At 43.3% G+C, this 12,563-nt stretch overlaps 1 long non-coding RNA gene and 1 pseudogene across 3 annotated transcripts; one reads left to right on the forward strand and one right to left on the reverse strand.

The window, feature by feature from the left end:
- The first annotated feature begins 2,611 nt into the window (after window positions 1-2,611).
- LOC123138469 (coatomer subunit delta-3-like) lies at window positions 2,612-7,544 on the forward strand (annotated as a pseudogene). Its single transcript, XR_006469170.1, has 9 exons — window positions 2,612-3,035; window positions 3,115-3,242; window positions 3,346-3,680; window positions 5,300-5,377; window positions 5,450-5,592; window positions 5,679-5,877; window positions 5,966-6,203; window positions 6,555-6,660; window positions 6,972-7,544. The product of XR_006469170.1 is annotated as a coatomer subunit delta-3-like (transcript).
- A 1,521-nt stretch (window positions 7,545-9,065) lies between these two features.
- LOC123138470 (uncharacterized) lies at window positions 9,066-12,557 on the reverse strand. 2 transcript variants are annotated; one of them, XR_006469172.1, is made up of 3 exons: window positions 11,513-12,549; window positions 11,192-11,430; window positions 9,066-10,329 (listed from the first exon to the last, which is right to left on the reverse strand). It is a non-coding gene; the product is annotated as an uncharacterized lncRNA (long non-coding RNA). The 2 variants fall into 2 exon arrangements; XR_006469171.1 differs by lacking the exon at window positions 9,066-10,329 and having other exon boundaries at window positions 11,009-11,430; window positions 11,513-12,557.
- Window positions 12,558-12,563: the final 6 nt, after the last annotated feature.

Genomic DNA, 12,563 nt, shown 5'->3' on the forward strand with positions numbered 1-12,563 from the left:
TTACTAAGTGGGCCCAAAGATACCTCTTCGACAATCGGAGTGACAAATCCTAATCTCGAAATACGCCAACCCAACAAGTACCTTTGGAGACACCTGTAGAGCACCTTTATAATCACCCAGTTACGTTGTGATGTTTGGTAGCACACAAAGTATTCCTCCGGTAAACGGGAGTTGCATAATCTCATAGTCATAGGAACATGTATAAGTCATGAAGAAAGCAATAGCAACATACTAAATGATCAAGTGCTAAGCTAACGAAATGGGTCAAGTCAATCACATCATTCTCCTAATGATGTGATCCCATTAATCAAATGACAACTCTTTGTCCATGGCTAGGAAACATAACCATCTTCGATTAATGAGCTAGTCAAGTAGAGGTATACTAGTGACACTCAGCTTGTCTATGTATTCACACATGTATCATGTTTCCGGTTAATACAATTCTAGCATGAATAATAAACATTTATCATGAAATAAGGAAATAAATAATAACTTTATTATTGCCTCTAGGGCAAATTTCCTTCACTTCCGACAAGGGAGAGGGAGTTGCAGAGGGGAAAAGTCGGGAAGAAATCGCAGGGAACGAGAAGGGATGGAGTAGATCTGGAGATTGGGGGAGAAATCAGAGAGGAGGGGAACAACATCGAGGCTAATCACCGGCAAATCGCCAAAGTCGCCATGGCGGCAGTGAGAACCTTCTCGAGACCTTCGGGGGCTGCGGCTTGTGGAGTCTGAGGCTCGGGTTTTCATATGATCTCTACTGTTTTGTCTGATTTATTCCAACTACTATTCGTAGAATATAAGAGCATATACAGCCACAAGTACCAAAATCTAGCCCCAACAGCCTGCGGACGCGCTGCTCGTCCGCGGACAATGATTAGTCAACAAAAAAAATTATATTCATGACCAGATACATCATTTTCAAATCATCAAATTCATACAATTATACGCAACTAAACTACTCTAAATTTTCACCGGCGACAATCCTTATTGTACCGGTCGTGTCCATGTCCAGCAGTCGGTTGCGTCCCTCGGAGTGGAAGTGCAGTTGCCGGGGAAGAAGAGTAGAACATGGGACACGCGGGCTCGAGGCGCCAACGTCTCCCATGCCCTACTTTCATGGCTTGAAAACTTGGCATGCAATCGCCCTTCGCGCCATCGGTGCAACGGGTCATCTAGCATGGAGAAAGGTCAAGCACATGCTTTCGCCTTCAAATGCACTTCCAAGGGATTGCGCTTGATCGTCTACTCAATATAAGCAAGTTGCAAGAGCCCCTTGTTATATAACTTAGCATTAGTATAGATGCTTACCAAGACTTCTACGTTTATCATCCTTTTGATCTTATGTAATCACCTAAGGCCATCCTGTGCGTTCAACTGTCGGTCATTTGCTGCTTAGACTGTTGTGTGGTATGCTTTTGAAACGGCTATGATGAAAGAAATATATGCTTTTGCCTTCGAGTGCACATCCAAGGGCCTTTGCATAATTGTCAATCACTATCACTTGCTTGCTGCATGCCGTATCATGAGCTGTGCTTTGGCAGCAACAATACTTTAAAAAATTGTTGCTTTGTCTATTGCTCTGCTCATTGCAGGTATGCAAGCTCTGCCTTTTTGAAAATCTTGGTGTAAAGAAAAATATTTTTGTTTGCTCTATCAACAATATTAGCTCGAATAAGTCCAAATGTATGCCAACTGAAAAGGCTCTTATGTGTTTATTTTCATATGTTTCATTCTATATTTACATATTTCAATGCATATTTTCAATACTTGACTTGTGCTCGGCCTTTGCGCCATGGACGCAACGGGTCATCTAGTTAAAAGAGAAGCTTATTGGCCGACTGTCCGAGGGTCACTTTGTATTGAATAAAGCTCTCAAATTCCGGCAAAAAAAAAGTAGGAGTACGGTATACTCCCTTTGTTTCATAATATAAGAACGTTTTTAAGTGTAAAAATGTTCTTATATTATGGGACGGAAGGAGTACTTTCGCGTTGAGCGCGTGGCTTACTTTCACGTTGAGCGTGGGTCCAGCCACGAGCAGGACACGTTTGTTCAAAAAAAAAAGAGAGAGCAGGACACGTTGGACAGGTGAGGGGCGGGAGGTGCTTGCAAACGCAAAGTTGTCGCACGCGGGCTGTCTGCCTGGCTCCCACTGGTTTTCTCTGTCTCGGTCCTGCGTTCACACACACTGGTACAAATGCTACTGAACCCCGAGCTTCTGGCAAAGCCAGCTGAAGGTCTATGGCCATGGAGAAATAGTACACGGCACGGGAGGACGTTGGCTTCGTGTCGTGCATGGCGACACGACGAGGCGTGGCCGACCTGACCGAGCACCAGCGTGCCGACTACGTGCCCGAGCCAAGTTTTGGAGTATTTGAACCGATCTTGCGGGCACCGGACTGTCACGGAAACTGTAATTAATCCGTAGTAATGGCGCAACCTGGCAGGCGATCAATGATATTTATAACTTTCCGTCTGTATCCTGGTCGCAGTATGGAAATCTTGATCGCATCGAGGCGTGTAGAATACTCTACGGTCTTTGTCTTGCGTGTTCGGCGCATCTGGCCCTTCTATATGCTCGTGAGCCAACCACCGGGTCTCCTGTCCATTCATTCATTCATCTTTGGCCGCCGAGCTACTTTTCCTCTCCTCCTCTCAAAGCCAAAGCCCTCCCCGTCTTCTCACCTTCCTCATGAACTCCGGCGAGCTCCAGCCCGTATGCACGGCCGTGGTGGCCGTGAATGATGGCATATGCATGCCCATGTGTCGTGGCGAGTGAGAAGAGGGTTGTACTCGGCACCCCCTTTCATCCGGCCAACTCCGGCGAGCCGTCGTTCATGGATGGCGAGATGGCCGTTAGGGAGTCTGAGGCGCATGCCCTGATGGGGCTACGGCGGTCGAGTACTTCCCCGGACGAGGGCGGGACAAATCGACACATAACCACACAGATCGGTGGATACAAGTGTTCATCCATGGGATGGGCGCGCTTCAGGCTATGAATCCTCAAGCAGGTGTTCATAGTTCATGGTTCAGAGTAAGATTGTTCTCTCTCCTTCGCAAGTTTTTTGTTCGCGTTCTGCTCTATGTCGATCTGATCCACCTTTGCTCTCCAGATGCAGATCTGGGCCTGCTGAGTCAAACATCGACTGAAAGTCAGACGGCCAACGCACACGCTGCTTCAGTTAGATGTGCAACTTCAGTGCATGGAGGAGCTGCACGGCTGTTCCTGTTTTCATTTCAGGTTTGATTTTCGATTCCTTTAGTTTCTTCGAATCGTCGTTTCGATTCTTCGTTCTTTTGGTTTATCACATGATTCGAGATTTAATTCGACCTTTCTTTTGCAGATGACCGTGGGCGTTTCCAACGAAGAAAAAAAGAAAAAAAAACCCAGAATGCAAAGGGAGTCATTTCGCTGTTTCGATCCATTGGGTGGGAATTACGCACTGGGCCTCAGAAATCCACATGGGCTCGTTTGCTGGAGATGGCCCAACCTCCCCTATTGTCCACGGGACAAATAGGAGGATCCAGAGCCTTCCAGACTCGAGGGGACTCGGCAGAGACGACGGAGAGGCAGGACGTGAGGCGAGTCCACCTCTACGCCCCCCCGCCGCCGCCGACGCCGACGACGACGACTCCACGCGCCGGCCCCCCTCCACGCGCCTCCGCCTCCAGGAGCACGGTAATCCCTCGCCGCCCCTCCCCTCCTAGCCCCTCCCCTGTTGCGCTCGCCCCTCCCTTCACACCCCCTCCCCTGCTGCGCTCGTGGTGCCCTGAAACCTAGGCTAAGCCATGGCAGAGCGTAGACGCACCCCTAGTTCTTCCCCCTCCATCACCTTGGATCTCGAAGTTGGTTCACCTTGCCAAATGCCAATGCAACCCTCCCCCGTCCTCCTAAGAATCCGGAGGAATCACGATGTCACCGTTATCACCTTGGATCTCGAAGTTGGATCTCGAAGTTGCAACGCTCTGTGCTAGTTAATCTAGTCGTGCAGTTCTGGGCCACCTCTTTCAGTTTCAGAATATATTTTGCAATTGAATCAGATAGGCCTACCTTCGGGTGTCACAACTTGTTTTGAATGTCATCTTCTACATGCATTGGAACAAATAAGCTTGTCATGCTGTGTATGCGACTATTGCTTTCACAAATTTCTGCTATGATGCATGTAGCTTGGCAACAGGTCATCCTTTTACACTTGGCTATGAGTTATCCACTGTAACTTGGCTTATAGGTTATGCAAAGTCATGATGCTTTTCTGCTATGGTACACGACCTTTCGCCTAATTTGTTGATAAAATGTTACCCATTTCTGCTTGATGCATTTGCGATTGTTATTTGATTTTGAATCAAGCTGCTGTTGCGCCTGTCTGTGCGATTAGTTTAGTTCTGTTGATCTGGTCCGCTCCATTCCAATCATATGAAAGTAGTCTGGAAGTGAATCGAATATGCATAATCGGTGGTTTGAACTAACCAGAACGTATGGCCGTTTAGTGTCAATCTTTCCAGTTACTTTCCTAGCTTCTGTACTGCCATATGCATCACTGATATTAGTTGGCTAATTGCCATGATGTGTTGTCTAACTTGCTAGTTATTTGCAGGCTTCAGCGATACAATTGGTATTTATGTAATAACCTCGTTATAGGTTACCCACTTCTGCTAGATAAAGTTGTGATTGTTACTTAATTTTGAATCAAGCTGCTGTTGCACACCCATGTGTGCTAGTTTACTTCTGTTGTTCTGGTCCACCCCCATGTCAATTGTATAAAACTAGTCTGCAACTGAATCAAATATGCATAACTGGGGGTTTGAACTAACTAGAACATACAGCCGTTTAGTATCAATCTTCCTAGTTATTTGCGTAGGTTCAGTACTGCCATATGCAGCACTGATATTAGTTGGCTAATTGCCGTATAGTTATCTGTAGGCAGGCATGTTGTTGTATGTCAGTATTAATACATATTGCTTGTTAGAATTTGGTTTCTATTCAAATGTGTGGTATCAGATTAGAAATAATGATGCATTTATGCTATGATACATTACTCTTGGTTATTGGTTATCCATTGTCTATTGATTTGAAACCTGCCATAAGGTTGACCTTACATCAGGATGATGAATGTTCCCTTTGTAACGTAGTCAGCAGTGATTTTCACTTTGTAATGTTCACTTTGATATCTGCCATAAGATTTGATATCTGCCATAAGGTTGACCTTGCAGCAGGGTGATGAATGTTCACTTTGTAATGAAGCCTACTGTTTCCTCCTTCCTTGTATAATAACATTCGTTTGATTCTCACTGTTGCAGTGTGGTCTCCTTCAATGGAGATGGCTGGTTGCAGCTTGAGTAAAGTACAAATGGAGGTGGATGACAAAAGCCCCAAAGGTAATCAGATTGTTTCTCTTCTGGATATTAGGTTGGTCAATCCAAGTCTGAGCAAGCCGTGTTCTTTTGTAGAACATGATACTATCAAAATCTTCCTCGAGGAAGAAATGGAGACTGAGGTGGAAGCTTTTTCTGGTTTTATCATTGGTTCGTATCTCCGTGGGAAGATGACAGTGAGCTTTCCGCCCAATTCTGACCGTTTTGTACAATTTGAGGTATGCTCTTAATGCTGCCCTATGCGCATGCAAATATTCACCTCTGCTAAGTTATCAGTTTTCACTTGTGTTGATTTATTTTACAGCTGGGGAAGCTGTTTGACCTTAAACTCGAATCGCATCCTTTCATTGATAAAGATCTCTTGAGGAACATGTGGTATGTGAAGCCTAAATCCCCGGAGCGACCCTTTCGCACTGGACCTGATGAGATTCTGACATGGAATCAGTCTGTATTTATTGCGCCCCCCCTCCCATGTTAAAAGGTGGCCCATTCTTACTTTTTTGGTGTGTTGTTGCTATCTTTTAATACATGCATCCTCTTTGTCAGACGATTGTTCTTGATTCTTGTCATTCATTTTCTATACAGTTGGAGCGGACATAAAGCTAAATGTCACAGGTCCTGACCACAGTATGGTTAGTGTGAGCTACAGATATCCAGGTGAATCCCCACTACAGGACTTGGTGATAACTGTTCCTTTTCCTCGTGTTGACGAGTCTGGCCGGCCAAGGCGTGTGGTTAAAACCTACATTTGGCACAATGTTGGGACGCATGTTGAGAACGCTGACTGCATTGAGTGGCACCTTGGATCTGTTAACGACAGCAATCCCAGGTAAACATCACAGCTATCCAAACTGTTTCTTCTGAATGTTTTCTTCACTAGCAGCAGTTTGCCACGCCCCTGAGATAGGTGCTTCTTGTGTCGTAATTTTCTTGATACCGTCTATGATCAACTTGAGAGCGTTCGATGCTCCCCTGTATGGGTGTTTGGAGTGTGTGCTTGTTGTCTATTCCCTTGTAAGGTAGCACTATATGAATCTTCCTGAACCATTTGTTTAAAATAGTATTAACTGGAGTTACTTATTTCTTAATAAGTCGTGTAACTAGAATTTGTATTTTTTTATTAGCAAAAAAATGATGGATAGTGTTGACCTGACTGTCCACTTTGTTTTCTTATGTTTAGAGGTGATTTTTCTGTGGATTACTATTATGATGGTGGGACTTATGATATAGAGCAATTTTTCCCAATCAATGCCAGTTTCTTTTATACCAACTGCTGCGCCTTAGATGTCATTAACTGGAGTTATTTATTTCTTAATAAGTCATGTAACTAGAATTTGTATTTTTTTTATTAGCAAAGAAAGTATGGATAGGGTTGACCTGACTGTCCCACTCTGTTTTCTTATGTCTAGAGGTGATTTCTCTGTGGATTACTATTACGATGGTGGGACTTGATATGGAGCAATTTTTCCCAATCAATGCCAGTTTCACTTATACCAACTGCCGCGCCTTAGAGGTAATATTCTTTCTTTTTTAAGAATTGTAATGGTTGATCCTCATTCAAGTCACTCTGCAAGTCATTGAAAAGAATGGTCTGCAGGTTAAAAGAGCAAGGGGACCAGACGGCCTGCTGGACTTTGTGAAGAGCAAAGCTGGCCACGGGCGCTGCACCGTTCATGATTCCCGTGTGATGCAACGCCGTGTTGCTGAGGCAAGACAGCGGGCCGCTGAGGCTGAAGCTTCTGCTTTAGCTTGGCAGGACCAACCATGGGATGATGAAGGTGGAAATGTCTGGGAGGTCTATTGATCAGGTTGTTGTGAACATGGTTTTTGCACTTTTGCCTCAGACCTTCTTGCTCTGCTTGGCAAGAACTCCCTTGGAAGATGAAGATAGAAACTTCTGGGATGTATATTGATCAGATTGTTGTGATCAGGTTTCTTGCACTTCAGCCTCGTACCTTCCTGCACTTAGTTCGCCTACGATGGTTCACTACTTGTACTGCGATGGCTTCATTTCTCCCTGAACTATCATCGTTTGGATATGTAGTCCTAGACTAAATTGCGTTTACGCTAGGCAGGTGCTCTGTTGTCCTTGACTTGTGATGTAAGGTGGTTCAAGCACTTGGTTTCGGTTCTGTAATACATAATGAACCCGTGGATGCCCTTTTCTTAACAGCGGTGTACCTCGTACCAATTCTTCAAATTCGTACAGCCTCATGCAATGTAAATAAGCACACGTAGTTCATCTAGATTACACATATACTCCCTCCGTTCCTACATAAGAATTTCAGGATCTGATTCACATTCTAAGTTGATTACCGGCAGCACAAATCCTTCATTACTTCTGAATCTCGGGAAAGCTCAGCTAGTTGGTAGTCATTAATACATATGTTGGTTCACAAAAAGATCCTAAAGAGACTGCACGTTTTCTTGGACAGTAGATCTTGAAGATAATGTTAAGTATAATACTTACTTTTTTATGCCATCTTATATGTATATCTAGGACTGTAATTTTAAAAGTGACATTTTTGACTGTGGTAGGATCTGGTTGTTTGAAACTGAGTGGCTGCCGAGATGATTTTAGTTTTTTCGTTGCTATGTAGGTTGTTTCTTCCTTGGTATGGTATCTACATGACATAGAGCTTTGTTTTGTATGGTATGGTATGGTATCTACATGCCGAGTAGATTAATCTCTTTTTACTTGCACGTGCAACACACGTTTTGATTGCCATCAAATAATTTTCAAAATATTTCTCTAACTTCTACATATGTTTTCATCTATACATAATTTATTACCAAATCATACTGTGGAAAAAAACTATATTAATTGATAAATGAAGAAGACGCAAAATAAAATAATTAAGATCAATGAATGCATAAGCCATGCACCTACATGGGCCGTTAATTTTAGGTGGTTAACTTCTTAAATAATAGGATAGTTATGACATTAATTGATTGTATAAATATATGAGAATTCTAAAGTATACGAAATAGTTATGATTATAGATATGATATATTACTACTCACACTTGACATATGCAACATTATCTTTGTAAAGAAGAATGTTAACAAATATTTTTTACAATCAAGAATTTACAATGCTTTCTCAAAAGAAAAAGAAGCAGTTGGAACATTTGAAGGATGGGTGAGTGCTTGCCATTTCAATGGAGGAAGTGCCACAACCCCGATGAAATCCCGAAGAGATTATACTAAATAAAATATTTAGAAATCACTACTTAAATTCACATCCGAAGTTTCCGCACAATCCAGATGAACATTGTATTTATATAACTCTTGGATTTAATTTGCTAGTTCATTCAAATGTATCTAAGAAATGAGAACTTCACTCTACAAACTGAACATAAGAGATGATGTGTTGATTATAATACAATCAATTTTTTTATATCCACATTGATTACCATAATATATCCACAGAAGTAGCACTGTTACATACATGAAGTTCATCTCATTGATCCTTTTAGATATACTGGGCAATTTTTTTTATTAAGAGGCCCTGTTTAGCTTCAGCAGTTTCGGAGAGTAGCAATGGTCAACGAACAAAAGGTTCAATTGGTGTTTCTTCACAATTCTCTCAACAATGGATATCATCACAAGAAGTCCAAACAACAAATGGCTGTATAGAAGCATACTTAACACCTAAGCTATTGCTTCAATTTCTGAAAGAATAGAAAATAACTGTATAGAAGCATAACCTATCTGGGGCATTCTAATGTGGAAGGATCTTTGTGCGGATCTAACTTAATAGTGAAACATGCATATAAAGTACCAATGTTAAAAATAGTACATTCTATGCTCGTCATTTTTCTATTTCTAGTGCCACAAAACATACAAGCATCCATGAGCCCACAAGGAAATAGATAAGCGCAGTAAAGTAGAAAACATTGTTTAAAGTAATTTTCCTCCTCATTCTCACTTGAGATTGTTCGTTCTTATTACTGAGAGTACCTTTGCATAGCATTGTTTCCTTCCCTCCCTCTTCAACTCTTGTTCATCCTACAAAAATAATAACAGTCTTGTAGAATATTAAAAAAATTATCCCCACAGGCATCCGAAGGTTCATGAGTGACCAGAGATGTAGCTATGGGTTCATATTTACTTCCTCTGTTCTTTTATATAAGGTGTACTTGTTTTTTCAAAAGTCAAACGAGGCCATGTTTGACTGAGTTTTAGAAAAATATATCAATATCTACAGTACAAAATTTATATCATTAGATCCATCATGAAAAGTAGCTTCATATTTTATCTATTTGGTATTGCAGATGTTGTTAGTTTATTGACTTGCACTGAGTAATAACCAATAATATGCACACGCATATAATTTCTTACTTAGATGTTGATTCGGTAATATATTAGAGATTGATTGCTCGTCGCAGCCTCGAGGGTATGGTTGTCATAATCAGATAGTAAGATGAAGTATATAGATAGTCACTACGTTTTAACAAATAAGACTAAAGCAAAACCGAGTTGGATGTAGATACACTATTGATATTTTCCAAAGGGGAGGAGCTACCAGTCATTCAAGACAATTACCATGCTCTCAAAATGATCATGACAGTGAAGATGCCGGAAGCAATAAAATCTTACTTTCAAAAAAATATTTCATGAAAACCATACCATCTGAGACAGAGGGGCATTACTCTGGGAAGAATTCGTGGCGTTCACCTTTCCCTGTCCTAAGGAACACGGAGAAGTACTCCAGGGATTCATCCCAATATCCAAGTTAGGTGCAGTACTGGGGAGTGCCGCCGTCCAATGTGCCGAAACCGAAAGCTTCGATGCAGGCCTCTCCTTCTCCACAAATGGCGGATCTATTACAGCATTATGTATCGTGCCAGCCTCAAATGGCTGACCTGAAAAGTGCCAAGAATTACGGTTTATGACAACCCACCTTCTGTATTTGCAGCGACAGACTTTCTCCTCTTTGCGGATGATGATCCCTGGACAGGTTACATGAGCACATGTGAAATTATGAATCAACCAAAACAATCATAGACTGCTAGAAATGCAGGATTCAGTCAATGCCAAGCAAGGCTTATTTTGAATGACGCCGGCATCTCCCATCTCCGATGACCCCTGGCTCCCGGCATCGCCACTATGCAAGGTTCAATCCACCCGGCCAACAGACAAACAAGCAGCGCACACACATGCCAACAAAGAAACCACACCGTACCTCCCAGAACTGGAACCACATTTTGATTTTATGTAATGAACCGAAAGATTATTCATGCTCATAGAGAATTGGGTTTCCTGAATATTTCTGTTCAAGAACCCTTAGAAGCAACAAGCATACATTATAGATGTTTTCGTGAATGGAAGAGGAGAAAAGAAGAGAATAAAGTGTGGATGATTCATTAGTAAACAACCAGTCAGTCCATTGGGTAGTTTTACCGAGCATTTGACTTTGATAGTGAGAAAGAAGTACTGCCTCCGTAAAGAAATATAAGAGCGTTTAGATCTAAAGTACTTATCTAAATGCTCTTATATATTTACTGAAAGAGGGAGTATCTGATTATTTATAGCAGATGTCCACCCGTGAGTCCTTTTTTCTGGGGTTAGCATTACTACAGACACTACTTGCAAGTTGTTAAACCAAAACAGAGTGTGTTAGAATATAACTGGCAAGAAATAATCAGATATTCAGAATATAATTCAGCATACACTTCCATGAATAGATCAGAGACAAAGTTGATCTTTATTTGACATTCAATCAAACAATCCCAATCAAATTAAATTTAGAGCAAGGTAGAAAAATGCAAGTCACAATACATCCTTGTGCAGCATAGAGAGATGGGAACACACAGAGGAGATGCAGGCGATGCCACTTGTGGAGGCTTGTAGGCAACAACCACCTCGGTGGGGAAGGAGGCTGGTCTTGTGGGTTGATGAGTACATTAATGCACCCCATGGTGAGATCCTTGGCGTTGAACAAGGAATTAGAGCGGTTGTTTAGAGCGGAGAATGGCGGGGAATCGAGGCTGCAGTTCAGCCATTTGCTGGATGTTCAGTGCATCAATTGGCTGTGACTGATGGAGGTTGTACTGCAAACCAAAGTTCATTGTTAACGGCTGCACTTGAGTAAATCTGAAGAAGTAAATCACAAGAGAGGAAACCGGTGCATACCTGGTGTTGTCAGACGGCAACTAAGATGAAGACTCGCGGTGACAGCAGCCTGATGAGCGACCAAAACGACTGTGATGGCAACGAAAACGGCAGCAACACACACAACTTCAGAGTCCTCAACAGCTCAGCCTCAATACCAGTGTTCTCCCAAGCTAGCAAACTGTAGAGATCTGGGGAGCGAACCCGAAAAATAATTTACAGCCTACAAACTATAATCAGCAAATGAATGTGCGGGGTTCAGAGGATGTGAGAGATCCACAAGAGCAGACTAAGAAAGATTAAAATAAAATTACGTGGAACATTGAGGGGTTGCAACCAAGGTGGATGCCTTCTAGTACTTCATAATAATTGGACAGAGCGAACAAGAAACTGAAGAACCATACAATGGTGGCGTGAGCAAGCCATTAATTGTGCTTGTGCGGAGACATGGATGCAATGTTGGAGTTCTGGTTCGATGAGTGACCCAGGGGATCCGGTGGAAGCAAGGTTGGTGTTGGCCAGATAGGCACCATGGTGCCTGCCGTCATCATGGACGCCATGGAGGGGATCTGCCACCACTGGAGGCAATCGCTCGTCGCGCCGCCCATCTTCCTCCGCAGGAGTACGGGAACCGCTCCCCTCTTCCCGTGGACGTCCGCCCACATCCAATGCTCCTCGTCGACACAGCTACCTTGGGGCAACGATGGTGGCGGCAACGCTTGCGTCCTACCTCGACGCAGAGAAACAGACTGAGCATCAGGCATGTTCCCTCCCTTCTCACCCTCCCCTCCTGTAGTTACCCTCGTTGGAGGAGGGGAGGAGCAGCTGCTGGCGCTGTTCGCCAGAGGCGCCTCTACGGCTCCACTCCCCTAGGATCCAGACACCCAACCTCTTCCTTCTACTCGAGCTCGCCACCCCCTCCCCCACTCCTCTAGGATTGATCCAGTCGACCAACACCAGCAGCAAGGTAGATGAGCTCGCGGCCCCCTCCCCGAGCTCGCATCCATTCTTCTTCCTGCTACAGGTCACCGCCCCCTCCCCAAGCAGTCGTCCCCTTCCCCAACTCCTCTAG

This window comes from Triticum aestivum, chromosome 6B (assembly GCF_018294505.1).
Source record: "Triticum aestivum cultivar Chinese Spring chromosome 6B, IWGSC CS RefSeq v2.1, whole genome shotgun sequence".
Lineage (NCBI taxonomy): Eukaryota > Viridiplantae > Streptophyta > Magnoliopsida > Poales > Poaceae > Triticum > Triticum aestivum.